The sequence below is a fragment of the Dasypus novemcinctus genome, chromosome 7 (genome assembly GCF_030445035.2).
Source record: "Dasypus novemcinctus isolate mDasNov1 chromosome 7, mDasNov1.1.hap2, whole genome shotgun sequence".
NCBI classification, from domain to species: domain Eukaryota; kingdom Metazoa; phylum Chordata; class Mammalia; order Cingulata; family Dasypodidae; genus Dasypus; species Dasypus novemcinctus.
In genome coordinates, this window is record NC_080679.1 from 28,321,302 (window position 1) to 28,348,348 (window position 27,047).

The following is a 27,047-nucleotide window of genomic DNA, read 5'->3' on the forward strand; positions in this document are numbered from 1 at the left end:
CCCTGGACCTCCTATATGGTTCAGGAGCCCAATTGGTTGAGGCACATCCGTTTCCCTATTATGTGTGTTTTAATCTAATTTCTTTAGGTGTAAGCTTATTACATTATCTTTTTTTTTCTTTTGCTCAGTTTTTGTTTTTCCTTTTTAAATTTTTTTGTTTTTGTTTTTGTTTCATTTCTTAGGTTTTTATACATTATTAATTTTTTTAAAGTAGGTACCAGGGATTGAACCCAGGACCTCATACCTGTAAAGCAGGTGCTCAACCACTGAACCGTATCTGCTTCCCAATGAGAATTGCTTTTTTTTCTAGGAGGTACTGGAGATCGAACCCAGAACCTTGTACTTGGGGACTAGGTGCTCAACCACTTGAGCAACATCTGTTCCCCATGTTATTTTTTTTTTAGAGGTAATGGATCAGGAAATGAACCCCAGACCTCTTATGTGGGAAGCCGGAGCTCAACCAATGAGCTACACTGGATCCTCCAGGTTGCTTTTTTTCATTTGTTTGCTTATTTGTTTGTTTGTTTGTTTTAGGAGGTTCTGGGGATCAAACCTGGGACCTCCTATGTGAGAAGCAGGTGTTCAACACTTGACCTACATCTGCTCAATATATATATTTATCTATTTATATTTATACTTCTATTATTTGTATATTGATATTTTAGGAGGTATCAGGGATTGGACCTGGGATTTTGTACATTGGAAGCAGGAGCTCAACTACTTGAGCTATATCTGCTCCCCTCTTTTTTTTGGGGGGGGTGCGGGGGTTACCAGGCCAGGGATTGAACCCAGGACCTTGTATGTGGGAAGCCAAGCTCAATCACTGAGCCACACTGGCTTCCTAACCTCTTTTAATGATGGCTCTGAGGGCTGCCAGTGTGGCTCAGTGGTTGAGTTTAGTGCCGGCTTCCCACATACAAGGTCCCGAGTTCAATCCCTGGCCCCAATATGTAAAAAAAGAAAAAACAGAAAAATTTAAGAATTGACACAGCAACATGATGCAACAAAAAAGAGACACAGATAAGAGACAATATGAGATGCAGCGAACTAGGGAGCCTAGGTATAGAAAGAGAATGATCACCTTCTCCCACTTCTGAAGGTCCCAGGATGGGTTCCCAGAGCTGCCTAATGAGAATACAGCAGACACAGAAGAACACACAGTGAATGGACACAGAGAGCAGCCAATGGGAGGGAGCGGGATGGAGGAGAAAGAAGAAAAAAAAATTTTAATGATGGCTCTGTTTAAAAACTGGTTCTCAGGGAAGCAGATGTGGCTCAACTGATAGAGCGTCCGCCACCACATGGGAGGTCCAGGTTCAAACCCAGGGCCTCCTGACCCGTGTGGAGCTGGCCCATGCACAGTGCTGATGCACGCAAGGAGTGCCATGCCATGCAGGGGTGTCCCCCGTTTTGGGGAGCCCCACGCACAAAGAGTGCACCCCTACAAGGAGAGCCACCCCATGTGAAAAAAATGCAGCCTGCCCAGGAGTGGCACCACACACAGAGAGCTGATGCAGCAATATACTGCAACAAAAAGAGATACAGATTCCTGGTGCTGCTGACAAGCATACAAGCAAACACAGAAGAACACAGAGCAAATGCACACAGAAAGCAGACAACTGGGGGGGAGGGGAAGGGGAGAGAAATAAATAAAAAATCTTTTTAAAATTTTTTAAAAATTTAAAAAACTGGTTCTCAAAATTCTTTTCTTTTAAAGATTTATTTTGTTTATTTATCCCCACCTCCACCCCATTGTTTGTGCTCACTGTGTCTATTCATTGTGTACTCGTCTTGTCTTTAGGAGGCACCAGGAGCTGAACCTGGGACCTCCCATGTGGGTGAGAGGTGCTCAACCACTTGAGCCACCTCCACTCTCTGCTTTGCTGTGTTTCTCATTGTGTTTCTTCTTTGTGTCTCCTTGTTACATCATCTTGTTGCATCAGCTTGCCACAACAGCCTACAGGTCAGCTTGCTGTCTTGCCCTTCTTCTCCAGGAGACACCAGGAACTGAACCAAGGACCTCCCATGTGGTAGGTGAGCACCCAAGTGCTTGAGCCACATCTGCTTCCCTCTCAGAATTCCTAAAAATTTAACAGTTGGCTTTTGCAAGCTGGCATCAGCTGGCCCCAGCATAGACTGGCTCCTACATAACCATCTTGGTCTAACAATACCTGCCCAGGATCTCAGTGTTCACTCATCAGTCCTTGGTGGACCCTAGAACCCTTCTCCCTACTCTTCCCTGGCTAACCAGAGTTTTATTCTCTCCAATCACCATTGATATTACCTATTTCACTTTCTTCCTGTTAGGTTCTCCATGCCTTATAGGAGGAAGACAATTACTATGATGAACGCACACTAATGTGGAAAAACCAGTGTGGTGGTTTACAACTATACATACTCCCAGAAAATCATGTTCTTAAAGCTAATCCATTCCTGTGGGTATAAACCTATTGTAAGGAGGACCCTGTGATGAGTTTACTTCAGGTAAGGCATGACCCAGGAAGGGTCTTGGTCTTCATACTAGAGTCCTTTTTTTAAAAATTAATTTACTGAAATACATTACCCACACACAAACATACATAAACAATAAGTGTACAGTAATAGTTGTGAACTTACTAAACAAATGTATATAACATCATACAGGACTCTCATAATTCACCCTACCACCAATAACCTGCATTGTTGCTAAACCTTTTCAACTAATGACTAAAGAGCATTGTCAAAATATTACTACTAACCAAAGTATTTTCCCCCAACCCTCCCTATTATTATCATCTTTGTCATTTATATATTAACGTACATAAACAAGTGTATAGTAAAAGTTGTGAACTTACAAAACAAACATGCATAACATCATATAAGGGTCCCATACATCAACCCTCTACCAACACCTTGCGTTGTCGTGAGACTTTTGTTACAAATTATGAAAGAATATTGTCAAAATATTACTACTAATTATAGTCCTTATCTTACATTTGGTGTGTTTTTCCCTCGAAGCACCTTATTGTTATTTTTTAAATATATTTTTTATGGCAGAAATTGTAAACTTATAAAACAATCAGGCACATATGCAGAATTCCCAAGCAACACCCCTCTATCCAACATAGCACACTGTGGTGGAACATTTGTTACTGATAAGATAATATCATCTGATTGTTACCATGTCCATAGTATACATTTGGCTCATATTTTCCATACTTCCCCACTATCGACACAGTACATCTTTGGCAAAGATGCAAGAATATTATATTATTACCGCTAACCACAGTCCATAGGTCATTCCAGTTGTATTTTTCCCATGCGTTTCCAACACCCTGCGTAGTGATATACATTTGCTCTCGCTCGCAAAGGACACTCTTGCATCTGTACCATCAGCCAATTCTCATCCATCTCTTGATTTACTATGCTATTCAGTTCCTAGATTATTCTCTAGCATTTGGCATCTGTTAATTGGCATTTACATCCCTAGACTACCATTTTCAGCCACATCCCTATTTATAAACTAGCTATTACTATTTTTACCATCCATTTTATACATTTCCACACTTTTACAGTAAAGCTAATTAAAACTTCTACATACATTAAACATCAGTAGTCCATCTCAGTCCTTCTCTTATCTCCATTAAGAATCCACCACCGGGAAGCAGACATGGCTCAACTGATAGATCATCTGCCTACCATATGGAGGGCCCAGGGTTCGATCTGCAGGGCCTCCTGACCCATGTGTTGAGCTGGCCCATGCGCAGTGCTGCCATGTGCAAGGAGTGCCATGCCAAGCAAGGACACCCCTACATAGGGGTGCCCCATGTGCAAGGGGTGCACTCTGCTGAGAGCTGCCCCACGTGAAAAAGTGCAGCCTGCACGGAAGTGGCACTGCACACACAGAGCTGACACAGGAAGATGACGCAACAACAACAAAGAAGAGATGCAGTTTCCCAGTGCCGCCTGACAAAGCTAGTGGATGCAGAAGAACACACAGTGAATGGATACAGAGCAGAGAACGGGCGGAAGGGGAGAGAAATAAATTTTAAAAATTCTAAAAATTTAAAAAATCACAAAAGAGAAGAATCCACCACCTATGATATTTTTCCACACCTGTGATATTTTTCCACAATTTCTTCTAGAAGTTTTATGGTTCTTGCTTTTATTTTTAGGTTTTTGATCCATTTTGAGTTAATTTTTCGATAAGGTATGAAATAGGGGTTCTCTTTACTTCTTTCATCACCATTTTGCTGAATGGATTGTTCTGCCCAAGCTGTGTGGGTTTGACAGGCTAGTCAAAAATCACTTGACCGTACATGTGAGGGTCTGTTTCTGAGCCATTAATTTGGTTCCATTGCTCTATATATCTGTCTTTTTACCAGTACCATGCTGTTTTTACCATTATAGCTTGGTAGTATGATATAAAGTCCAGAGATGAGGGTTCACTTTTCCTTTTATGATGTTTCTGGCTATTCAGGACCGCTTTCCCTTCCAAATAAATTTGCTAATTGGGTTTTCAATTTTTTTTTTTTAAATGCTGGTGGAATTTTTATCAGGGTTGCATTGACTCTGTATATCAATTTGAGTAGAATTGACATCTTAATGATATTTAGTCTTCCAATCTATGGGCATGAAATGTTCTTCCAGTTATTTAGGACTTTTCTGATTTCTTTTTAACACTGGGTTGCAGTTTTGTGAATACAAGTGCTTTTCATCATTGGTTAAATTTATTCCTATTTGAGTTTTATCTGTCATATTTTATTTTCACCACTCTTTTGACACTTAAGTCACTTTTATTGATATAATCTTAATTTCTAGATTCTCTTCCAGGCTCTTTCTCTGGTCTTTTCTTTTCAGGCTCTAGCATACCTTTTAGTATTTCCTGAAAATCTGATCTCTTGCTTAGAAATTCTCTCAGTTTCTGTTTATCTGTGAATATTCTAATCTTGCCCTCTTTTTTGAAAGACAGTCTTGCTGGATATAAGATTCTTGGCTGGAAGTTTTTCTCTTGTAGTATCTTTAATATATCAGACCACTGTCTTCTTGCCTCCATGGTTTCTGGTGAGAAATCAGCACTTAATCTTATTAGTTATCCCTTATATGTTATACATTGCTTTTCTCCTGCTGTTCTCAGAATTCTCTCTTTGTCTGTGGCATTTGACATTCTGATTAGTATATGTCTTGGAGTAGGTCTATTTGGATTTTTTTCTGATGGGGGTATGTTGTCCTTCTCGGACTTGGATATCTATGTTCTTCAATAGGGTTGGGAAATTTTCTAACATTATTACTTTAAATATTCCTTCTGCCCCTTTTCCCTTCTCTTCTTCTCCTGGGACACCCATGACACATATGTTTGCACATCTCTGGCTATCATTTAGTTCCCTGAAACCTTGTTCAATTTTTACCATACTTTTCTTCATCTGTTCTTTTGTATGTTCACTTTCAGAGGCCATTTTTTCAAGCTCACCAATCTTTTCTTCTGCCTCCTCAAATCTGCTATTATAGGATTGCAATGTTTTAAAAATTTCATTTATTGCCTTTCATTCCCATAAGATCTGCTATTTTTCTATGCATGCTTTCAAATTCTTCTTTGTGCTCATCCAGAGTCGTCTTAATATCCTTAATCTCTTTAGCCATCTCATTGAATTTATTAAGGAGATTGGTTTGAACATTTATGATTAGTTGTCTCAATTCCTTTATGTCATCTGGAGGCTTATCTTGTTCCTTTAACTGGGCCATAGCTTCCTGTTTCTTTGTGTGGATTGTAATTTTTTGTTGGTGTCTTTGCATCTGGATTACTAGAGTATTTTTTCTGGGTGCAGTTTTTCTCTTTAGTTTAGGGCTTTCTGCCCCTTCACCCTTGCTGGTTGTGCAGTAGGAGCCAAGGATGTAATTGGCGCTATAAACTGTGGAGGCTCAAGCCGCCCTCATTGTCCCAGGGACAGATGAAGCTTCTCCCAGCTTTCTCTTTTCCCAGAAGTAGGGACAGAGTTATAGTTGTGTGGAATAATCCAAGTTGTGTAGACCTAGACTGTAGTTGCCCAGAGAGACTGATGAAGCTTCACACCCTTTTTTCCCCTATCTGGAGCATGGATGGAGCTGTAGGTTGTGGACAGCACTCTATGCAGTGCTGGTCTGCAGTTGCCCCAATAGGTTTTTAATTATTCAGTTTGTGCCAGCCAAAGGTACCCTCAATTACCTGGATAGACTGGTGCTGAGTTAGCCTCCTCCCTGCCAGAGGTGTGACTGAAGCCTAGTCTAGGGCTGCAGGCCGATTCAGGTGAAAGAAACCAGTTCCTGCCGTCACTGTGATATTTGGTTAACCAGGATTCCCCTCAGGCTGGGGGTGGGGTCGAAATGGCGGCCACTGGCCTTTTCCAACTTGGGCAAATTCACACCCCAGCTGTTCCTAGGGTTATTACTTAGCCATCCGAATCTACCAATCAGTAGCTGAAATCGGCAGCCAACCATCTCCTCCTCCCGTTTCTTGGAAATGGAGCTTCCAATTCCGTTCACAGACCAGCTTCTGGGTTGGCTTAAACTCCGCAGCTTGGCCAGCAATTTACCAGAGAGGCTGGTGCAGCTCCCCGCAACTTCCTCCCTGTCGGACGTGGCACTGGGTCTTAGGCTAGACCTACAATCTGACCTGGAAGGAAAGAAGTGGGTGCCCACCAGCACTGGGATTTTCAGAGTGCCCCGCTTCCCCTCGTGCCAGGCGCTGAGTTAGGATGGCAGCTCCTGGCCTCTTTCTGACTTGGACAGGCTCAAACTTTAGCTGTTCTCAGGATTATACTTTAGCCCGCAGAATTTTACACATCATTAGCCAAAGTTGGTGCCCAACCGTCTCTTCCCTCCCCATTTTGGGGAAGTGGAGCTTTCAATTGCAGCCGGGGAGCAGCTCCTGAGTTGGCTTGTGCCTCCAGTGGAGGATGGGCACCCGCCTCCAGAGCGTGGCGCGCTCTACTTGCCAGTCTTCTCTGCAGATGGGCAGTCTCCTCCTTCTTTTCCTTCAAGGATGTTGCAGGATGCCCTGCTGGCCTCCTGAAGCCCCCAAACAGGTGCTTCAGCTAGCTCCAGAGAGCTCTGGGTATTTACTAACTCCATACTAGAGTCCTTTATAAATGGAATGACTACAGAGGGTGGGGGGGAAGCCGTGGAAGCAAGAAGCTTAAATCACTGAAACCCCCGGAAGAGAAGTGAAAGACCAGCCGATGCTATCATGTGCCTTGCCATGTGGCAGAGGAATCAAGGATCGCTGGCAGTTGGTCTTTGGGAAGAAAACATCACCTTGATGATGCCTTGATTTAGATATTTTTCTCAACCTCAAAACTGTAAGCTATGGGAAGCAGACTTGGCCCAGTGGTTAGGGCGTCCATCTATTACATGGGAGGTCCGCAGTTCAAACCCCGGGCCTCCTTGACCCGTGTGGACCTGGCCCATGCACAGTGCTGATGCACGCAAGGAGTGCCCTGCCACGCAGGGGTGTCCCCTGCGTAAGGGAGCCCCACGCACAAGGAGTGCGCCCCGTAAGGAGAGCTGTGCAGTGCGAAAGGAAGTGCAGCCCGCCCAAGAATGGCACCACACACATGGAGACTGACATAACAAGATGACGCAACAAAAAGAAGCACAGATTCCCATGCCACTGACAACAACAGAAGCGGACAAAGAAGAACACACAGTCAATAGACACAGAGAACGGACAACTGGGGCAGGGGGGAGGGGAGAGAAATAAATAAATCTTATTTAAAAACCTGTAAGCTAATAAATACCCATTGTTAAGACAACCTATTTCACAGTATTTGCTGTCAGCAGCCTAGGAAATTATAAACAACCAGAAATCATTCTTTTTCCTCTTCAACCACATTTTAACAGTGGCCTTCTGGAGATGATATTATCATAGCTACTCAAATTTACAAGCTATGTTCTAGGAGAGGGTGACCCTAATACAGGTTGATGGAAAAGATGGAATAGGCAAGGTTTGCTTTTCAAATTGCCTTAAGTTGGTAATTCCACAATCCCTTAAATTTCCATAGTGTTGACATTCATTTACTTCAGCTTAAGGCATAGAGCCCAAACTCTACGTAACACTACCTTAGCTAAAGCTCTTTATTAGAGCTTCTTATTGGGCCATCACTGGACAGCTATTGTTATCTATGTCTGGGTTCTTTTTTTAATTAAAAAATTTTTTTTCTTTCTTTCTTTTCCCTCCCCCCATTGTCTGTTCTCTGTGTCCATTTGCTGTGTGTTCTTCTGTGTTCACTTGCATTCTAGTCAGTGGCACTGGGAATCTGTGTTTCTTTTTGTTGTGTCATCTTGCTGTGTCAGCTCTCTGTGTGTGCGGCGCCATTCCTGGGCAGGCTACACTTTTTTTGTGCTGGTTGGCTCTCCTTACGGGGCACACTCCTTGCGTGTGGGGCTCCCCTACACGGGGGACTCCCCTGCGTGGCATGGCACTCCTTGCGCGCATCAGCAGTGCGCATGGGGCAGCTCACCACACGGGTCAGGAGGCCCTGGGTTTGAACCCTGGACCTCCCATGTGGTAGGTGGATGCTCTATCAGTTGAGCCATATCTGCTTCCCCGTGTCTGGAATCTAGAATCTCAAGTATACTCTCTGAGACTTCTGCCTACATCCTAATAATGTCAACAATATTCTTTTGCTACCATGCTTATTAAAGTAAATTTTGTTGTATACTGACTATTCCTGAACAGGATTAATAATTCATTCAACTAATAATTTTGAGCTCCTCCTGTGTGCTTAGCATTATGCTGTAAATTAGGCATGCCTAGCCAAAAAAAAAAAACACGTGGATCTTGCTTTCATGAAGCTTACATGAGAGCAAAAGAGAGGGCAGCTGGGAAACTATTAATCTAGCCACACACATTTTAAATTTAAAATTTCCATTTGTACTAAGTGCTACCAAGGATGAGGTCATGGTGCTTAAAAAGACTAGAAGACATCTAATGGAAACCAAAAAGAATGCTATAATTATTCACAGTAAACGAGTTTGGTGGGGAGCAGATGTAGGCCCAGTGGTTGAGTGCCTGCTTCCCATGTACAAGGTCCTGGGCTCAATCTCTAGTAACTCCTAAAAGAAAAAAAGAGTTTGGTGATGGATGACCCTTGAGGAAGTTATCTTCCAAATACACTGCTCTTTTGGTTTGTGGCTTGTGTTGATTTCGATTCTTTGAAAAGCAGATGCCAAGACAGAATAAGACGTGCATGAGCTTCACTGGGAAATGTGCCTGTGGAAGATAAAGGACAGAGAGCCAGAGACGAGAGAGATAGCCTTCAGATTTTGAAGCAAGTCTGCCACTTGTCAAATGAAGGGGAAAGAGAGGATTGGATAAGAAGCATCTCCAGTTGCAGCACAGTTGCACTTTCCCAGGCCAGGGTGGCTTCACATGTGCATTCATTGTTAGAATGAGGCAAGAGAATACCAGGAGGTACTGCAGTGGATCTAGGTTCCACATGTATTCTTTGTTCCCACTGTGTAAAAGCAGCCCTACCTCTTCCTGCTGAGTCAGTTACCCTGGCCATAATGTTCATTCTACAGGAAGTCCAACGTGCCCTGGCTTCAGCCAGTTTGTAGTCCAATAGGATCCTTGCTGAACCTCAGGCAGAGTTGCCCCCTTTGGGACCAGGACTTCCAATGTTACAGAGCCCAGAACTGCAGGGATAGAAAGCACAAAATCCCACAGGGGATCATTGGTCATGACTGTAAATAGGACAACTCTTGTGTCCACTCTTTGCTTCACAGACCATGCATTCTTCCTAGTGGGGACACAGCATCCTGAAAAAGGAAACTCCATCTTCTCAGAGGGTTGCTGGCACCTGAGCTGGACCTTGCTTGTTCTAGCCTTCTGTGAGGCTGGCTGCCTCTGGACGGTGCAGTATGCGATACCACCCAGGGGATCCGTGTTCCTGGGCCCACTCTCGCACCTCTGTTACCGTGAAGTGGGTCATCTGGTTGGATGCTCTGTTACATGGAATTCCAAGCTTGTGTGGACAGGCTTTCCATATGCCCCAGAGTGGTGATGTCTGAGTCCCTGCAGGCAGGAAAGGCAAGCCCATAGCTGGAATAGGCATCTGTCACCATGGGGTCTGATACAGACCATAGTCATCTGAACAGGGATGGTTTAATATAAAAAATTACTAAGTATAATGGGATTGGAGTGATGAGGATTGGCTAACAGGGAGTTAAAGAGTACTCTAAAGAAAATGAGAATGGCAGCATAAGGCAGTCACTATCACTAGGGCTGAGCTGGAGCACGTGAAGAGGAGTTCTCCATCTTCCCTCGGGTTGACATGGAGATGTTGTTGAGAGGGCACGCCCCCCCCCCCCCCCCCCCCCCCCCCCCCCGGCTCACTGGATGGCAGAGAAGTTACTGTGGTGTGTGTTCCCAGAATGTGCTGGAAATCTGCCTTGTAGGGCAAAGGGAAATCTGTTCATGGGGAGACACTTAATCAGAGGTCTCTACTACTAAATTACATGTGGGAGGTGCCAGGGGAAACTGCTGACCATGATGTCCTGGAGGATCCTGGCACTGGAGAAGCTGCCTGCACTGCCCAGTCAGGGTGAAATGCCTTCCTCTTCCTAAGATGTCTCTCCATCGCCCTCTACTGACAAAGCTTCATTGCCAGCTGGCAAAGAAAGAACTGCTTAAAGGGCCCTGATCCCTTTCCATAGGGCTGAGGAGCAATCTTAACCGGCACAATGTCAACTTGCCACCCAGGGGCTGTTTGGTCAACTTAAGGCATACTGCCATATCATGGTCTCACGGTTGGTTTCTGTTGCAGATAGTTTGGACATTCGGAGGCAGCCATAATTACGCTGGCTTTGGTAAGTGTGAGTCCATGCTCTTGGGCCCATGCAGCTTTCCTCTCTGTGTGAGTCCATTGGGCCAGTTCTGGGGTGGCCAGTGATGAGGACCAGCTAACATCAACTGACCGAGTCATTTTGGTCTACTTGGTTGTTTAGTGCCTCTTCCTTGATGGATGCCTCTGGTGGGCATTATTGTGTGGGACAAAAATAATACTTTGTGCCCACTCCCTTGTAGTCATCCATATGTCACTACCCTGGACCTTCTGACTTCCAATCTTCTAGTCCTTTTCCTTCTAGCTATCTGGCCAAGTGGCCAGGCCATTGGCTTCTGTTCAGGAATCTGTAGATATTCTCACCTTAGGCCACTTTTCTTTCCAATGTGGACACCAGACACACGGCTTGCAGATCCACCCATTAGGAAGATTTTACCTCTCCACTGTGCTTCAGGGCCAGTCCTGAATGTGGCAGTAATGAAGGTCAGAGAACTGTGAAGAAGAGAGGAGAGGAAGGAGGAATGGGCAGGAAGAATCTCAAACTGCTGAACATTCCAGCAGGGTTGACCAGGCTCAGGGGAAGTTCTTGAGTCAAATTCACCCATTGGAACATCCCCTTATCTCTCAGGAACAGGCCCAAGTTAATGGCTTGGCTCTGCTCACAGGCTGGGAGCAGCCTGGGGGAAGTGTGGCCACAGTGTGAATGCAGGAGTGGCTCTAGAGGTGCAGCAGCAGGAGCTGTCAGTCAATTACAATCCCCCCCCCAGCCCCGCTGCCCCCTGGCAAATCTGAGCAGCACATTTTCATGGCTACCCGAGGGCCATATATTGTAACTGCAAAACAGTTGCCCTGGACCTCAATTTTTTTTTTTTACTTTTTTATTTTAAAAAATTTTATTATGACAAAATATATATAACATAAAACTAGTTCATTGTTACCATTTTTAATTGTACAAGTCAGTGTCAATTACATTGATAATGTTGTACAGCCATTACCACTATCTATTTCCAGAAATTTTTCATAAATGCAAATAGAATTTTGTACCATCAAGCAATAACTTCCAACCCCCTTCTACCCTCAGGCCCAGGTGACCTCTAATTTGCTTTTTGTGTCTCTATGAACTTGCCTATTCTAGATATTTCATGTAAGTGGAATCATACAATATTTGTCCTGTTGTGTTTGGTTTATTTCACTTATTGTTTTCAAGGTTCATCTAGTTGTCACATGTACGAGAACTTCATTTCCTTTTTAATGGCTATATAATATTCCATTGTGTGTGTGTGTGTATGTGTAAACATTTTTTTTATTCATTTATCTGTTGATGCACACTTGTTTTTTTTCCACATTTCAGATATTATTAATAATGCTGCTATGAATGTTGGTATACAAATATCTGTTTGAGTCCCTTCTTTCAATTATTTTGGTATATACCTAGAAGTGGGATTGCTGAGTCATATAGTATTTCTGTTTAACTTTTTTGAGGAGCCACCAAACTTTTCCACAATGGCTGCACCATTACACATTCCTAACTAGCAATGCACAAGTGTTCTGATTTCTATACATCCTTACCAACATTTATTTCTTGTTTTCTTTTTTTGAATGACCTATTTTATTTTTTTTGATGGTTCAGGAAACTTCAGTGAAGGGTGTGAGCAGGGAACAAAAAGGAAGCTAGAAATACCTGGAGGCTACCAGTTAGCAAGGAGTCCTTACCACCCCTGCTTGAAAAGGCAGGGGGAAAAGTGGCAGTTTCCTGAACCCAGTGAGAACTGGAGCCATGGAAAAGAGGACACCGGCCCAGAGCTGCTGTCTTAGAAGGAAGCAGCCCTAGCCAGAAAATGAGAAAATATAGTCTAGAGGAGAGAAACCCAAACTCTCTCCCTCTGCATGCTGATTTCCTGTGAGTGCCTTCCACTGGCCGAACCCAAGAGGAAGCCGGCACCAATGAGCCGGGTGATACAGTCCATGGGTTTAGGTTCCTGGGGCACAAGGAACTCAAGGGCAGAAAATAGATGGGGGCAGGGAGGGAAACTGGGGAGGCACAAAGTGCTCTAGTTACCAACCCCATATTGAATTGTAAAATTAGCCATCACCAGTGCTTTTCATAGCAGATAGTATGGAAGTGGGGGAAGAGGAGCTATAACCAATTACCATAAAATATCCACAATGGCTACAGGCCCTACCTCAGCAGTGGTTGTGAGGCTAGGCTGGTACTCATAGCTACCTTCTTCCACCATCTATTCCATGTTCCCCTTACCCTCTGCCAATACATTGGCTGGAGGGAATTCTTGGTGGGATGACCCAAAACTTCATTTCCACAGGATTTGAGCCCTTACTGGTCCTGTTTTTATTGCCTTGCTACAGTTTTCCACTGGTGATTATTGGGTATGGGAATGCTAAGAGGTGCCCAGGAGAATCCACTGGAAATAGATGCAGTTCTCCTTGCTCCTGTTTGTATAGCAGCAACCCAATTTCCACTTGATAATTAGATCAATCTACTCAGCCAATAGTAAACCCATTTTCTGCCACTGGCTCAATGGCACAAGGAGCCCAAAATGGCCAGGAAGAAGCATTAGCTTCCAATTTAATGGAACCAATTTACTGTCTATGCTCTCTGGAATAAGTATTCCTCCCTTGGGAGACAGACCCTCCAAATCCACCTAGCCAAAGGTGAAGGGACCAAAAGCAAAATTCTACGAGTGGATTAAGTATATATGTGAAAAAGACAACTTCTTCTTCTAATTTTTTTTTTTAGTAGGTACTGAAGATTGATCCCGGGATTTCGTACATGGGAAGCAGGTGCTCAACCACCTGAGCTACATCTGTTCCTTTCTAATGTGTTTTTCCCCCAGATGGTATCCTTGTCTGTTTGCTCATTGTTTTTGCTCATTGTTTGCACCCATTGTCATTGTTTTTTAAAAAATATTTTTTTATTTCTCCCCCCTCCCTCCATTGTCTGCTCTCTGTGTCCATCCATTGTGTGTTCTTCTGTATCTGCTTGTATTCTCGTTAGACAGCTCATGGAACTGATCTTGGGACCTCCTGGAGTGGGAAAGAGGAAATCATTCTCCGCAGCTCCCTGGTTTGCTAAGCCTCCTATTTTGTTTTTTTTTTTTGGAAGGTCTTTGGCAAGCCATGACTGGCATCGCTCCAGGTTCATCTTGGATATGGGTTTGTTTGTTTTTTTAATGATTTATTTTTATTTATTTCTCTCCCCTCTCCCCACCCCCAACCCTTGTCTGCTCTCTTGTGTTCATTTGCTGTGTTCTTCTGTGTCCACTTGCACTCTCGGTGGCACCAGGAATCTGTTTCTTTTTGTTGTGTCATCTTGCTGCATCAGCTCTCCCATGTGTGCAGCGCCACTCCTGGGCAGGCTGCGCTTTTTTTGCGTGCGGTGGCTCTCCTTGTGGGGTGCACTCCTGGCACGTAGGGCTCCCCTACACAGGGGACACCCCTGCGTGGCATGGCACTCCTTGAGCACAGCAGCACTGCGTAAGGGGCAACTCATCACATAGGCTGGGAGGCACTGGGATCGATCCCTGGACTTCCTATATGGTAGGTGGATGCTCTAATAGTTGAGCCACATCCATTTCCCGTAAGGCTTCTATTGTCTCTCCTCTGTGTCTCTTTTTTTTTGCGTCATCTTGCGGCGTCATCTCTCCACAATGGGGTGGCAGTCCTATGTGTGGTGGCACTCCATGTGGGCCAGCTCTCTGCGTGGGCCAGCTTGCCTTCACCAGGAAGCCCTGGGTATCGAACCCTGAACCTCCTTATATGGTAGACAGGAGACCAATTGCTTGAGCCATATCCATTTCCCTGCTCATTGTTTTTGCTTGTTTTTTTGCTAGTTGTCTGCTCATTATCTGTTTGTATTTTTTTAGGAGGAACCAAGAACAGAACCTGGGACCTCTTATGTGGAAGGCAAGCACTCAACTGCTTGAGCCACATCTGCTCCTTGCTTATTTGTTTTTTTAAAAATTAATTTATTGAAGTATATTACTCATACATAAACAATAAGTGTATAATAACAGTTGTGAATTTATAAAACAAACATATATAACATCATACAGGACTCTCATAACTCACCCTACCACCAACACCTTACATTGTTTTAAGCCTTTTTAACTAATGATTAAAGAGCATTGTCAAAATATTACTACTAACCAAAGTATTTTCCCCCAACCCTTCCTATTATTATTATCTTTAGGTCATTTATATATGAATATAGATAAACAATTAAGTGTATAGTAAAAGTTGTGAACTTACAAAGCAAACACGCATAACATCATACTGGGGTCCCATACATCAACTCTCCACCAACACCTTGCATTGTCACGAGAAATTTTTTAAAAATTATGAAAGAATATTGTCAAAATCCTACAACTAATCATAGTCCTTACCTTACATTTGGTGTGTCTTCCCCCCAACCCACCCTATTATTATTTTTTAAATATATTTTTTATGACAGAAGTTGTAAACTTATGAAACAATCATGTACATGTACAGAATTCCTGAACAACAGCCCTCTATCAACACACCACACTTTGGTGGAACATTTGCTACAGATAAGATAATATCATCTGATAGTTACCATGTCCACAGGGTACATTTGGCTCACATTTTCCATACTGCCTCATTATCAACACAGGACATCTTTCACATAGATATAAGAATATTATATTACTGCTAACCACAGTCCATAGGTCACTCCAGCTGTATTTTTCCCATGCTTCTCCACATTCCCAGCACTGTGCAGTAGTGATGTACATTTGCTCTAGCTCACAAAGGACACTCTTGCATCTGTACCATCAACCACAGTTTTCATCCACCTCTTGGTTTACTGTGCTATTCAGTTCCTAGATTATTCTCTAGCATTCTGTCAGTTGACATTTACATACCTAGACTACCATTTTCAGTCACATCACCATTTATAAACTAGCTGTTACTCACTATGTGTTACCATGCACTCTATATACTTCCACACTTTTAAAGTAAAGCTATTTAAAACTTCTACGTACATTAAACATCAGTAGTCCATCTCAGTCTTCCTCTTATCTCCTTTAAGAATCTGCCACCTACCACCAGGTCTTGAGAATAATTTCCTACAATTTCTTCTAGAAGTTTTATGGTTCTTGTTCTTATTTTTAGTTTTTTGATCCATTTTGAGTTAATTTTTGGATAAGGTTTGAGATAGCAGTCCTCTTTTCTTCTTTTGGCTATGGATATTCAATTCTTTCAGCACCATTTGTTGAATGGACTCTTCTGCTCAAGCTGTGTGAGTTTGACAGGCTAGTCAAAAATCACTTGACCATATATGTGAGGGTCTGTTTCTGAACCGTCAGTGCGGTTCCATTGGTTTATGTGTCTGTCTTTATGCAAGTACCATGCTATTTTTACCACTATAGCTAGGTCATATGATTTAAGTCTGCAGATGAGGGTTCACTTTTCCTTTTTATGATGTTTCTGGCTATTCAGGACCCCTTACCCTTCCAAATAAATTTGATGATCGTGTTTTCAATTTTTTTAAAATGCTGGTTGAATTTTTATTGGGATTGCATTGAATCTGTATATCAATTTGAGTAGAACTGACAACTTAATGATATTTAGTCTTCCAATCCATGGGCATGAAATGTTCTTCCAGTCATTTAGGCCTTTTTTGATTTCTTTTAACATCGAGTTGCAGTTTTCTGAATACAAGTGCTTTACATCATTGGTTAAATTTATTCCTATTTGAGTTTTATCTATCATATTTTATTTTCACCACTCTTTTGACACTTTCAGTGACTTTTATTCATATAATGTTCATTTCCAGACTCTCTTCCAGGCCTCTCTCCTGTCTTTTCTATTCAGGTTCTAGCACACCCTTTAGTATTTCCTGAAAATCTGGTCTCTTACTTAGAAATTCTCTCAGTTTCTGTTTAACTGTGAATATTCTAATCTCACTCTCATTCTTGAAAGAAAGTCTTGCTGGATATAAGATTCTTTTTATATTTTTAAAGATTTATTTTTACTTATTTCCGCTCCCCTGTCCCCATTCCCCCCATTGTCAGTTCTCTGTGTTCTTCTGTGTCTGCTTGTATTCTCATTAGGCAGATTCAGGAACTGATCCTGGGACCTTCTGGAGTGGGCGAGAGGCGATTATTCTCTTGTGCCACCTCATCTCTCTGTTCTTCTGCGTCTTCTTATTTTCTCTCCACTGTGTCTCCTGTTGCTTCATCTTGCTGTACCAGCTCTCTGCATCAGCCGCCACTCCTGCGTGGGGCTGCTTTCCCACATAGGGCAGCATTCCCACCCAGGGCGGCACTCCTGCGTGGGGCCACATTCCCACATGGCCCGGCACTCTGCGTGGGCCAGCTCACCAAGTGGGCCAGCTTGCCCTCACTAGGAGACCCTGGGCATCAAACCCTGGACCTCCTACATGGTAGACAGGAGCCCAATTGGTTGAGCCACATCCATTTCCCTGGATATAAGATTCTTTGCTGGAAGTTTTTCTCTTGTAGTATCTTAAATATCAGACCACTGTCTTCTTGCCTCAATGGTTTCTGATGAGAAATCAGTATTTAATCTTATTGGGTATCCCTTTTGTGTTATGCACTGCTGTTCTCTTGCTGTTCTCAGAATTCTCTCTTTGTCTTTAGCATTTGACAATCTTTTTTTTCCCTAAGATTTAAAAAAAAATCCCCCCCCCCCACCAACAGTTGTCTGCTCTCTGTGTCCATTCACTGTGTGTTCTTCTGTGTCCATTTTTATCCTTGTCAGCATCGCCGGGAATCTGTGTCTCTTTCTGATGTGTCATCTTGCTGCATCAGCTCTCTGAGTGTGCGGTGCCACTCCTGGGCAGGCTGTGCTTTTTCATGCGAGGCGGCTATCCTTACGGGTTACAGTCATTGCATGTGGGGCTCCCCTATGTGGGGGATACCCCTGCATGGCACAGCACTCCTTGCACACTGCGCATGGGCCAGCTCACCACATGGGTCAGGAGGCCCTGGATTTGTACCCCGGACCTCCCATGTGGTAGGCAGATGACCTACCCATTGAGCCAAATCCGCTTCCCTGCATTTGACTTTGACATTCTGATGAGCATGTGTCTCAGAGTTGGTCTATTCGGATTCTTTCCGATGGGAGTATGCTGTGCTACTTGGAAATATCTATGTCTTTCAATAGGGTTGGGAAATTTTGTACCATTATTTCTTGAAATATTCCTTCTGCCCATTTTCCCTTCTCTTCTCCTTCTGGGACACCCATGACACATGTGTTTGTACACCTTTTGTTGTCATTTAGTTCCCTGAGACCTTGTTCAAATTTTTCCATTCTTTCCTATGTTCACTTTCAGAGGCCATTTCTTCAAGCTCACCAATCCTTTCTTCTGCCTCCTCAAATCTGCTATTATATGATTCCAGTGTTTTTTAAATTTCATTTATTGTACCTTTCATTCCCTTAAGATCTGCTATTTTTTCTATGTATGCTTTCAGATTCTTCTTTGTGTTCATCTAGCGTCTTCTTAATATCCTTAATCTCCATAGCCATCTCATTGAGTTTATTACGGAGATTGGTTTGAAAATCTATGATTAGTTGTCTCAACTTCTTTATGTCATCTGGAGGCTTATCTTATTCCTTTAACTGGGCCATAGCTTCCTGTTTTTTGGTGTGGATTGTAATTTTTTGTTGGTATCTTGGCATCTGGATTACTAGAGTATTTATTCTGGGTGCAGTTTTTTCTCTTTCGTTTAGGGCTTCCTGCCCTTTCTCCCTTGCTGATTGTGCAGTAGGAGCCAAGGTTGTAATTGGTGCTATAAGCTGTGGAGGTTCAAGCTACCCTTATTGCGCCAGGGACCAGTGAAGCTTCTCCCAACTTTCTCTTTTGCCAGGGGTAGGGAAAGAGTCACATCTGTGTGGAATAATCCAAGTCGTGCAGGACTAGACTGTAGTTGCCCAGAGAGACCGATGAAGCTTCATGCCCCTTTCTCCCCTGCCTGGGGTAGGGATGGAGCTGCAGGTGTGGGCAGCAATCTATGCAGTGTGGGTCCAGGATGATTGCAGTTGCCTTGGTAGACTTCCAATTTTCATTCTGTGCCAGCCAAAGGTACCTGCAGTTACCTGGATAGGCTGGGGCAGGGCCCACCAGACTCCTCCCTGCCAGAGGCAGGGCTGAAACCTAGACTAGGGCTGCAGGCTGATATGGGTGAAAGAAACTGGTTCCTACCGTCACTGTGATTTTCAGTCTGCTGGGCTTTCCCTCAGGCTGCGGGTGAGTCAAAATGGTGACCACCAGCCTTCTTCCAACTTGGACCGATTCACACCCAGCTGTTCCCAGGGTTATATCTTGGCCAGCCAAGTCTAGCAATCAGTAGCTAACCATCTCCTCCTTCCCTATTTCTGGGAAATGGAGCTTCCAATTCCAGCCACAGAATAGCTCCCAGGGTGGCTTATGATACCAGAGTAGGATAATCACAGGCCTCCATGGCTTGGCCAGTATTTTCCAGAGAGGTTGGCACAGGTCCCTGCAGCTTCCTCTCTGCTGGAGGTGGTGCTGGGGCCTAGACTAGAGCTGTAATCTGACCTGGATGGAGAGAAGCTGGTCCCCACCAGCACTGGGATTTTCAGTCTGCCCCTCTTCCCCTTGTGCCAGGCGGCGGAGTTCAGATGGTGGCTACTGGGCTTTTTCTGGTTCGGACAGGCTCGAACTTTAGCTGTTGTCAAGATTACACTTTAGCCCCGCTGAATTTACTGATCAATAGCTGAAATTGATGCCAAACCGTCTCTTCTACCCCCGTTTTTAGGAAGTGGAGCTTTCAATTCCAGCTGCAGAACAGCTCCTGAGGTGACTTGTGCCTCCAGTGGAGGATGGGTGCCAGCCTCCTTGGCATGGAGCACTCTACTTGCGAGTCTTCCCTGCAGATGGGCAGTCTCTCTTTCTCATTCCTTCAAGGATGTGGCAGGATGCTCTTCTGCCCTCCTGAAGCCTCCAAACAGTGCTTCCACTAACTCCAGAGAGCTCTGGGGGTTTACTAACTGCCCTGTAGCAGGAGCTGACTCTAGGAGTTCCTTACTCCACTGCCATCTTGCTGGTTGTCCTGTCCTATTTAATTTTAATACTACCCAGAGGCTTGGGTTGGTAAAAGTGCCATCTTGTGGTTAATCATGCAACACTATTCTGGCTAGGCAGCACCTTCTCCTTGGAATTCCAGGACCCTGCTGTAAAGTTTCAACTTAAGCATTAGTCTCTTTGTTTAGTATTTCTACACTCCTTGTTCAAAGCAGTTTTACTTCACTCAAGTAGCCCTCTGTTGAAAATAAGACCATTCAGAAGGAAGATTATAAACCATATTCAAAAAGAGTCATTAGATAAAAGGCTAGTGATCACCCAGCCCCAGTTTTAAATCAGCCCAAATCTCCAGTTGTCTAAAGGGATATTTCAGAATTCTGTCTTGTGGAAAACACGCTCTTTGGTGATGTGATAACCAAGGCACTCTGTTGGATAGCGTCAGCTTCCCACCAGCCTTGGCTAAGGTGAGTGAGAGGCATGTCTGCACTCTGCCCTGGTAGGAGGCAGATTCTCAGGACCTGCTCAGTTGTGATGCTGGCAGCATCAGCACTGCATGCCTACTTTCCATCCTGCCTGCTTCCATCTGCAGCCTCCAAACTAGTCCTGCTGGCAATTATTAGTTCCCTAAAAGAGACATCTTGAAAAAAGCCTCCTCAAGCAGGCCATCTTTTGCTGAGGTTATCAAGAACCTTTCTGCTTACTGCTTTTCTTGCATTCTGTCCCCTGCTTATTTTGCCCCTTTCCCTCAATCCCTGCAGAGCTCTTGGTGAACTCTCTTTCCTTGGAGTTAAAGATTTTTAGAGTCAACAGGAATCCAACTTCTACCACTCACTTGCTCTTGTGACAGTTCTGAGACAATTGAGGAATTTGAATATGGATTGGATATTACGATACTATTAAGGAATTATTGGCTATTTTGTTAGATGGATAATGTCATGGCAGTTATTTTTCTAAATGTCTTTACCCATTAGAGAAGAAATGTTGCTGCCTGGGATTTGTTTTAAAATTCTCCAATTTAAAGAAAGAAAAAGGATATGTGTGTGTGGGGTGCATGGGTGTATTAGTCTGCCAAAGGGGTGCTGACGCAAACTACCAGAAGTCTGTTGACTTTTATAAAGGGTATTTACTTGGGGTAGAAACTTACAGTTACCAGGCCATAAAGTATAAGGTACTTCCCTCGCCAATGTCTGTTGCCACGTGTTGGAGTAAGATGGCTGTGGACCTCTGTCAGGAGTTCAGGCTTCCTGGGTTTCTCTCTTCCCAGGGCTTGTTTCTCTTTGGGCTCTGCTGCCCTGCTCACTCCACAAGGGCAGCTGCAGACTGTCAGGTGAATGGCTCCTGCCGTGTTTAACGGAAACTTTTCTCCTTCCTTACATTTCTGCTTCCCTGTGTGCTTACTTCTCAGGCTCCAGGATCAAAACTCCAACTTTCCTTTTCTGTGGTGTGGTTTCTCTGTGAGTCCCCACCCACCAAGGGGGCAGGGATGCCATGTCCTACTGACATGGCCCAAGCAAAGCCTTAATCATTATTTAGTCAAGTAAAAGTGAAAACTCTGAATCCAATATAATCTAATATGCCTGGAGGAACAGACCAGTTTATAAACATAATACAATATCTATTTTTGGAATTCATAAACAATATCAAACTCCCACAGTGCGGGACAGGTGAAACGAAACTGGCAACATGTTAAGTATTTAAGCTGGGTGAGAGATGAATTAGGTGGTTAATTATCCTAATCTTGCTACCTTTGGGGAACTTTGGAAATTTCAGAAATAAAAAATTATAAAACAAAAATGGTTTTATTAATCACTTGAATGGTAATCACTTGGGGAAGAGTTAGCTGATGAAATATAAAGATTGTTTGGGGGACATCCAGTGGTTATAGGGATACATGAGTGTAGAGGGAGAGGAGGACCATGTTCCAAATGGAATAGTGATCTAGTGGTACAGTTATTGCCTCTTGACTTGGTTACTCAGTTCTAGCACAAGTTGGTTGCGTCAGCATGTAAGGTAGCAAGAAATGAAAAATATGATTCAATTATCCCAGTAGTGCTGATATACCTGAGTTCATCAGCTTTGAGTGGTAAAATTATATCCTATTGGTAAATTTGGAAAATAAACTAAAAACAATATTTCTTGCATCTCTTGAATATTTTAGACCATTCAGCAGCTTTTGTTTTCATTGTCTAGACTGAATCATAAATTCGGTCAGTTTACAGTTATGATTCAACAGACTAACCTTTTCCAAATGTTAATAATTGTCATGAATATCAGTAGCAAAGAAAAAAAAGAGTCATTTCTATGGGTGATTCAGAGTAGATGTCAAGAATTTCTTACCCTGTAATTTTGATCTTCTAAATTAAAAAGCTGTGTACCAAAGGTTATTTTGTTACATTTCTTTGGTTTCTTGTTAGATGAACCAGGAAAAGAGGAAGAGTCTTTCTCTGGTTTTATTGATGCCTTTAAAAAATCCTTGATGGTTTAAAAAATATAAACATTACAAAGTCATAAAGAGGTCCAAATTGAGTTTCCTGTAAAAGACGAGGACAAACCTACCTAAAAATAGGCATCTCTTATCCAGGGGAAGGTAGATGAGACTTCCTAGGGAAAGATCCACCTATGTACATTGAGTCTGGATTTGGTGTTGAAAGAGATTGGGGAAGACAGATGCTTTCAGTTGTTACCATTTTACCTGGAGGAATGAAATAAAGACAGAGATTTCAGTGAGATGCAGAGCAGAACTTTAAAAAAAAATTAGAGCAGATGTATGTTTACAGAAAAGTCATGCGGAAAGTACAGAGTTCCCATATATGCGCCTCTCACCCACACAGTTTTCCATATTATTAACATTTTGCATTAGTGTGATGTTTATTACAATTTATGCAATATTATTATATTGTTCTATTAACTATAACTCACAGTTTACTTTAGTATTCATTTTTTGTGTTGTACATCCTTTTTTGTTTGTTCCTGGTGTGTCAGATTGAAGTTCTTTTATAAATCCCCCAAAGAAAAAAATTATGTTCTTAATCTAATGGTTCCTGTGAGTGTAGTACACTTTGATTACATTAAATTTGGTTGAAGGTCCTTTGATTAGATTACTTAATAAAATTGCTTTAGGGCTTTTGATTGGCCTACATCGGTGAGCTGTGAACCAGCTTTTGTCTCCACCCTCTTGATTTAAATGGAGACAGAGCGAGAGAGGGAGGGAGAGAAAGGGAACTCTGCCATTTTGACCCATCCATGTTAAAGAGAGGACTCCAGGTTCACTTACCGTTGCAGAAAGAGAAGCACTGAGAGACTGAGGGAGGCAACCTGTAAGGAGACAAGCCCTATGCCTGGTTGTCCACAGCTGAACTCTGGGAAATGGAGAGCCCAGAGGGGAAGGCAGGGACCTCAGCAGAGATCCACTGTCATGTTGCTTTGTCTCCTGGTCAGACAGCAGAATCAACAGGAGCTGATTTTGGTGAGCAAGCATTTTTGATTTGGACATTTCAGGCCTTGGAACTATAAGATTTTCCTCTAATAAAATTCCCATTATAAAAGTCAACCCATTTCTGGTACTTTACATTGCTGCTCTTTTGCGAACTAAGACACCTGGTAACTTATTCATAACCTAAAATTTCCCATTTTATCCTCTTTCAAATACACAATTCAGTGATGTTAATTACATTCACAAAGTCGTGCTCCCATTACCATCAAACATTGCCAAAACTTTTCCATTACCCCAAGCAGAAACTCCATACGAATTCTTTATAAAGATGTATTTATTTTTATTTCTCTCTCTCCCCCCCACCCCGTTGTCTGTTCTCTGTGTCTATTTGCTGCATCTTCTTTGTCTGCTTCTGTTGTTGTCAGCGGCACGGGAATCTGTGTTTCTTTTAGTTGCGTCATCTTGTTATGTCAGCTCTCCATGTGTGCGGCACCATTTCTGGGCAGGCTGCACTTTCTTTTGCGCTGGGCGGCTCTCCTTATGGGTGCACTCCTTGCACGTGGGGCTCCCCTACGCGGGGACACCCCTGTGTGGCGGGGCACTCCTTGCCCGCATTAGCACTGCGCATGGGTCAGCTCCACACGGGTCAAGGAGGCCCGGGGTTTGAACTGCAGACCTCCCATGTGGTAGACAGATGCCCTAACCACTGGGCCAGGTCCGCCGCCCTCCATACCAATTAAACATCAATTCCCCATTCCTTATCCCTTCCCCAGCCCCTAGTTACTTACATTCTAGTTTCTGACACTATAAATTTGCATATTCTGGTTACAATATGTGTCCTTTTGTGTCTGGTTTATTTCACTCAATATATTGACTTCAAGGTTCATCTATGTTGTAGCAGGCATCAGAACTTCATTCCTTTTCATGGCCAAATAATATTCCACTGTATGTATATACCACATTTTTTTTAACGATCTTGTTTAACCATTCATCTGTTGATGGAGACATGGGTTGCTTCTACATTTGGCAATTATTAATAATGCTGCTAGGAACATTGGTGTAAAAATGTTTGAGTCCCTGTTTTCATTTTTTAAAAATATATATCTAGAAGTGCGTCATGTGGCAATCTATACTTTACTTTCAGAAGAAACACCAAGTGGCTTTCCCGAGTGGTTGCACCATTTAATACGCAGTGAGCCAGTGTTCCTATTTCTCCATATCCTCTCTAACACTTATTATTTTTCATTTTTAAAATAGTAGCTATCCTAGTGGTATCTCACTGTGGCTTTAATTTTCATTTCCCTAATGGCTAATGAAGTTGAGCATCTTTTCATGTGTTTATTGGCCATTTGCATATCTTCTTTGGAGAAATGTCTAGTCCAATCTTACCATTTTAAAATTGGGTTGTCTTTTTGTTGTGTTATAGGGTTTCTTTATATATTCTGTATATTAAACCCTTATCAAATACGTGGTTTCCAAATACCTTATCCTATTCTGTAGGTTGTTTTTTGTTTTCATGGTGAAGTCCTTCTTTTTAATTTTTAATTTATTATTTATCTCCCCCGCCCCCATTGTCTTCCCACTGTGGCCATTCATTGTGTTCTCCTGTGTCGGTTTGTCTTCTCTTTAGGTGGCACCAGGGACTAATCTTGGGACCTTCCCGAGTGGTGCTCAATCTCTTTTGCCAACTCAGCTCCCTGGTCTCCTGCATCTCTTATTGTCTCTCCTCTGTGTCTGTTTTTGTTGCGTCATCTTGCTGTGCCAGCTCTCCACTAGGGCCAGCTTGCTGTCACCAGAAGGCCCTGGGAATTGAACACTGGACCTCCCATATGGTAGATGGTAGCCTAATTGCTTAAGCCACATCCACTTCTCAATGATGAAGTCTTTTGATGCACAAAAGTTTTAATTTTGATGAGGTTTCATTTGTTGGAAACTGAGGCACAGTGGTCTCACAAGAGATATGCTGTTTCCATGGCTATGCTTGCACTCTAAGGAATGCGGTAATAGAGAGTTCCCGCAGGATGAAGCTGTTAAAGGCTGAAAGAAAAGATGAGCACATACCTTTTGTAGTAAATAGAATACTTAGACTTTGTACCTTGAAATAAGATTTTTTGAGCTAATAGTTAACTGCATGTTGCTGCTTGTTGTCACGTAGACTTCAGGTTGCTGCTTGTTGTCACATAGACTGGGGTATACAGAGAGCCCCTTGTAAACAATAAAAGGTTGTCTGATGAGTCTCTACTCGCAGACCCCCTGATCCCAGCTCTCGTTCTTCCATTCTTTTTCTTTCTTTCTCTTTCTTTCATTCTCCTTTTTCTCTTTCTTTCATTCCTGATACCCTTAGGGTCCAAATCTCCAACACCCATTTATTATTTTTTCTTTCGTTGCTCACACTTTTAGTGTGAAGTCTAAAAGAAAACCATGTCCGAATTCATGTCCTAAAAGAAATCTTCTAAAAATGTGATTGTCTATGCAGCTTTGCCTAAAAGGAAAGAATGAACTGTTGCTAGCGCACAGGAATTTTCAGCCTGAGAGTTTCCTGCAGTCTGGATCATGATGTACTACAGTTTCTGGTGAGTGTATGAACATGAGCAGCATCCTTGAACTTTGAGAACTCTGGAAGGAAGGATAAGAAATTTGAGTTTCTAGACCTGTAGGCCCAAGTGCCAGCTTTTGGGAGTGGGGAGTGCTTGTTATACCTTCTGCATGATCTTTAGCATGTTGTCTTTGCTTCCCTCATTCAGCAGCCTCAGTCTTTCTTCATCTCCCCTTCCATCAAGCTACTTTCACCTTTTATTTTAAAAATAAAATATTTATTAGGAATTTTAACATTTTTAATTGCACTAGCCTTTTAATGGGACTTCTATTTGTAAATGCTCTGGTCACGAAGTTGCAAAAGTTTTGAGTAGTCTGTTCTAGTTCTATATTTCCATGGGGGGTGGGAATCAAAAGTAACTCTCTTAGATAGATAGATAGATAGATAGATAGATAGATAGATAGATAGATAGATAGATGGATGTAAGTAGATAATAGGTAGATAGATAGAGATAGAAGTCGATAGAATTTTATTTTATTTATAGACAACCCTAGGGTAGAATTCTAATTTCTCAAGTAACAGGATAAATTCAAATGTGCATTACCTTAATACTATACAAATTCAAATTTCCAAAATCCAAGTATATTTGAAAAGATATCCAAGTATATCAAGATAAAATACAGTTAAGGTAATAAACAATTACTGGGGAAATGTTGGATATTACACCTTTAAATTCTGCCTAGAAAAATCAAGTGGAAACTTTTCTATTGATTTGTATATATTTTCAGATTATCTGAATTTTTTGGAACCAATTCATAAAAGACATCTTTTGTTTATAACAGTTAAAATACTTCAATGTAACTTATTTCAATTTAAAGCCCCTGTTTTACAGCATGTTTATATAAAACTTTAGCTATTTCGTTTTATTTCTGAAATTCAAATTCCTATGTTGAATTCAAAATGACATGATTCAAATTCTAAATTTTTCTTTCTGAAATAACTGTACTGAAGAGAAAGGCCAAAAATGTAGTCTTGAAAATTAAGTTAAAACACTCAAAATTTAAATTTCAGTATAAGTATAATGTTTTAAATATGCTGTGAATTTAAACAGCACATGACATAGCTTTTGAAAAGCAATGAGGCTTATAAATAATTATTTTACCAGAGAAGATGAGAGAGGGGATAGGTGGTTTGACCTCCCTTTTTCTATAACAGGTTTTTTTTTTACTGTTA

The 27,047-nt window shown here is 42.4% G+C and overlaps 1 protein-coding gene and 1 long non-coding RNA gene across 3 annotated transcripts in view; one reads left to right on the forward strand and one right to left on the reverse strand.

The window, feature by feature from the left end:
* Positions 1-9,923: 9,923 nt before the first annotated feature.
* Positions 9,924-22,473, reverse strand: LOC139439300 (uncharacterized). The gene is made up of 3 exons (XR_011649203.1): positions 22,402-22,473; positions 11,163-11,291; positions 9,924-10,030 (listed from the first exon to the last, which is right to left on the reverse strand). It is a non-coding gene; the product is annotated as an uncharacterized lncRNA (long non-coding RNA).
* The window catches only part of MREG (melanoregulin), a 108,881-nt gene continuing 91,851 nt past the window's right edge, over positions 10,018-27,047 (forward strand). Inside the window, exons 1-2 of one of the 2 annotated variants that reach the window (XR_011649201.1) lie at positions 10,018-10,824; positions 13,555-25,851. The gene's annotated coding sequence lies outside the window, so the exon portion shown is untranslated. Of the gene's footprint in view, positions 10,825-13,554; positions 25,852-27,047 lie in introns of those variants that run through there. The other variant, XM_004483167.4, reaches the window with a different exon arrangement.